Below are 4,213 nucleotides of genomic sequence, written 5' to 3' on the forward strand. Positions count from 1 at the left end.
TCAAAATCAGAGATAATCACTTGCAAACAGCTGGCACCTAAAGCCGCAAGGCTGTGGTGGTTCAGGTCTGGTGGCTGGAGCAGAGCCTGAGACAGGGCTTGGTGGGTGGCTAGGAAAACAACACTGGAATGGGCAGCAGTCACTGCTGGGCAAAGACATGGTCCCAGCCAGAGCTGAGACCAGCCTGACCCACAGCAGCTCCAAAAGACACATTTCCCTCTTTGGGAGCAAGCTGTCCAGCATTTATCTGCTGAGCATGATAAATGGGGGTTAGGATGAGCGCTCAGCTGGTTACGCAGCCCTGGCAACAACCCTGCCCTTTCTCCCAGCATCTGGTTCCACACCAGGGGCCTGAATCTATCCCTGCTCCCAGATGGCCCCTCCATCCTGCCCCTATACCTACATGGGAAGTCACAGCATCCGGCTCTGACCAGACCCTGATCCTGGTGGGTCCAGAGCCTCCATGCCTTGGGCTGCTGAAATTCTGCATTCTGGAACAATGGACTCTTCCTTCTCATGAACAGCTACAGGCACTTTAAACTTCTTCATCTGCTTACTGGGCATGGTGGTTTATAATTTTGACACCAGCAGGTGGGAAGGAAGGCTGCAGGATCAAGAGTTGCAGGCCAGCCTGGGCTACACAGAAGGCCTAGGCCAGTCTAATCTTCATAAAACTGAGTCTCAAAAATAAAAATAAAGAGGAGCTTGAAAGGGAGTGTTCACAGCAGCTCTGTGGTTCCCAACAGCGCCAAAGCAGAAGCAATGCACGGCCCAACAGATGGAAAGATTAAAAAATTATGGTTTGTCCATATAATAGAATGTCCTTGCAATAAAAAGGAACAAGCCCAGCCGGGTGTGGTAGCACATGTCTTTAATCCCAGCACTCAGGAGGCAAAGACAGGTGAATCTCTAAGTTTGAGGCAAGCCTAGTCCACAACACTAGTTCCAAGACAGAGTTGTTAGACAAAGAAACCTTCTCTTTAAACCCTCCCCTCTCCCAAAAGTGGGGGGAGTGTGAAGAATGGGGTAGCCTTTGACTAATAGTGATGCAAAATGGCAGTCACTACAGGCTTGAAAAGTCCCTCAAATTTTCCAACAGTTGGAAGAGCTGAAAGGCTAGAAAGGAGTGGGCGATGGCATGGTTAGCTGGGGTCTAGAAGATGACAACAACATGGCACTAACAAGATGGACAGGGACGATAACTGGGCCTCCAAGAACAATTTATGAAAACTGAATATACAGCCTTAAAATAGAAGCCGGGCAGTGGTGGCGCACGCCTTTAATCCCAGCCCTTGGGAGGCAGAGGTAGGCGGATTTCTGAGTTCGAGGACAGCCTGGTCTACAAAGTGAGTTCCAGGACATCCAGGGAAACACAGAGAAACCCTGTCTCAAAAAAAAAAAAAGAAAGAAAATGGGCCAAAGCCCCAGAAGCATCTCATCTGTAAGGTTTGTAACAAGAGTCAGTATGAGCGGCATGAGGGGCTCAAAAGGATGGAAGATCCAAGAGCCACAGCAGTGCTGGCAAAGTGGGGGGATGCCCACAGCATCTGAGTAGACCTACAGGAACTTCACTGCGTGATGACATCAGAAGAGAACATGAAGCTGCCACAGCCTCCAGAAGGACAATGTTACACCAATTAGTCACCAAGGCCCCACCTCCCCTCCCTATTCAACCTAATTCTTCATTTTCCACAGTAGTGAATTTTCTAGATACATCTGTAGACCTCAAAGTACTGGGTGGGTAGCCCCACTCAGACTTTGTCCTGAGATAGTTCTGATACTATATTCTTGTCCCTTTGAAATGTTCCTTTGAAGTTGTACTATGTAACCTCTCTTGAATGTAACTGCCATCTGCCTGGTTAAACTTCTGGAATCAAGAAGGTGTGTTGAAGTCAGTTTCCTTTGGGAGTGGTAGGCACAGCTAATGCAATCGTGAACAGACATGTCACACACTGTCCTGCTGCTGGCTCATGGCCTGAGTCTGCCTTTGCCAGCTCACCCCCCTGCCACAGCTGCAAAGTGGCCCTTAGAATATTTGGGAAGGCTTCAGGTATCCATGGTACTACTGCTGAGGTTGGGGGCACTTTGGCTCATTCCTGGTTTCTTAAGTCTTAAGTGATGCCTCAGCCAAGACATCGTCCCCAGCCTTGGCCAAAGCTTCAATTGTAACCCTTGCCTCTCTCTGAAATTGGCTTCCTGTCTCCCCACTTCTATCATAGTTGCTGCTTTCCCCTCATCCTCAACTCCCTTATTGCCAACCACCACCCAGCATGTGCTGTGCCTAAAACCATGAGATGAGGTCGGAAGAACCTGGCCTTCCTCACTTAGCTCTGGGACATACTCGTTCACTTTCCACCAGCCTTGGAAGGGAGTGCCAGGTCCTTGGCCCCGCTGCCATCAGCTCATGAGCTTTGGGTTCAGGTCTCAAGGTAAACAGAGCAGTGACAGATGACTCAGACCAGCTGGTGCTCAGGATCCTTGGTTGTTATACCTAGAGAGAGGCCATGTGGAGAGTCCTAAGTGCACAAGGTTCCTAACTGGTTCCTTTTCCCATAATCTCTTTGTCTTTGCACATGGAAGAGGTTTGGACACTGCTCTCATATGAGCCTGGCCACCCATCAGGTCTGATGTTGAGCTTGACAGTTGGAACACAAGGCACGGACTCTGCGGACTCAGGTTTCAGTGTTGCTCCTCAGAGCCTCAGCAGGAATCAGGAGGAGCTCTGTGTTAGGGTTAGGGTTAGAGTTTGTAAATCGGTGGGCCTGGCCTCCTGGCTCACTGGCTCACCGCCATGCTCCCCACTCTATTCAGGACAACTAAATGTTAAAATGTGGATGCATACTGAAATAAAGGCAATTTGATGTGTTTAAAAATAAAATAAGGAACAAGATTGATGTGTAATACAACCTGGGCAAACCTTGAACACAGGGCGCCAAGTAAAATAACTGAGAGGCAAGAACTATGTTCTTAAATGAAGTTTCCAGAATAGGTCGATTGTCAAGTACAGAAAGAGGATCCATGGTTACTGAGACTTAACCACAAGCCACACAAAAGACCTTTGGGGCAGGGTCGGGGAAGGGGTGGGGGGACCAGGACTGTACTAACTTCTGTAGGATCCTGCACTGTCAGAGGGCAAACTGTGTGATGTGGTCACTGCCCTTGGTGAAACCTGGCAGTAGAGCACTGGGTCGAGGCTCTAGTGGGGAAGGGCAAAGGCAGGCAGCCCAACAGAGAAGCAGAAAAGGTATGGTACCCAGCCTTGTCTGCTCTCAGACACCAGGTAGCATTAGACCTGGTGTGCACTTGGGTGATGGAGATCTTCAGTACATCCAGATCCTGTCCTGGGAAGTGGCCATATCTCTGCCCGCCCATTAGAGGTCCGCTATCCTGTTCTACATTTCCTCCACTCCAAGAAGTTTCCAGACCAAATAAGGCTACAGCTCTTGCCAAACTCCTGGCACAGACTTAAATCCCCTGGAAGGGCCAAGCTTGTCACTTTGGCCTGGAACCTCCTGAGGCAGCTGGGTGCCCAGCAGTGCACTGAGGCCAACCCTCTGGGTAATCTACAGAGGCACACCGGTGATCCCCGACCAGCCCCGGCAACATTATGTCTTGGAACTGTGGCCACTTCAGCCCCCTACACAGTGGCTTTGCCAGAGAACAAAAGCTATGCCAGCCAGAGACTGGGGAAACTGTCCCCAGAGTCTTGACACTAGATTTTCTCTAACTTTAACAACTACCCAATGAAGTGGGTGCTATAACACCAAATTTTACTAATGAGGAAACTGGGGTCCAAGTCCAGGCAAACTTGGGGCTGCAATATAAAGACTAAAGGGCCTCACTACCAAGGAGGCAGTACCAGGGTACCCGGAGACCTCCCCAAGAGACCTCTCACTGAAGGAGGCTGAGTCCCAGTGATCCAGAGCTTATAGGATCAGCAGGTGAGACCTGCTCACAATACCTGGCTGTCTTTTTCAGTACCTGGCATGACCTGCCCAGCCACCAGGTACAACATGGACTCTAACTTAGGCCCTCGGTAGAGCATAGTATCTCAGGGAGGCATGCTGTAGAGCATGGTATCTTATGGAGGCAAATGTAGAACATGGTGACTTAGGGTTTAGGGTTAGGGTTTAGGGTTTAGGGTTAGGGTTAGGGTTAGGGTTAGGGTTAGGGTTAGGGTTAGGGTTAGGGTTAGGGTTAGGGTTAGGGTTAG

At 49.8% G+C, this 4,213-nt stretch overlaps 1 pseudogene; it reads left to right on the plus strand.

Moving 5' to 3' along the window:
- The first annotated feature begins 1,053 nt into the window (after positions 1–1,053).
- On the plus strand, positions 1,054–1,641 carry LOC110299186 (annotated as a pseudogene).
- Positions 1,642–4,213: the final 2,572 nt, after the last annotated feature.

Source organism: Mus caroli, chromosome 7, assembly GCF_900094665.2.
Source record: "Mus caroli chromosome 7, CAROLI_EIJ_v1.1, whole genome shotgun sequence".
Lineage (NCBI taxonomy): Eukaryota > Metazoa > Chordata > Mammalia > Rodentia > Muridae > Mus > Mus caroli.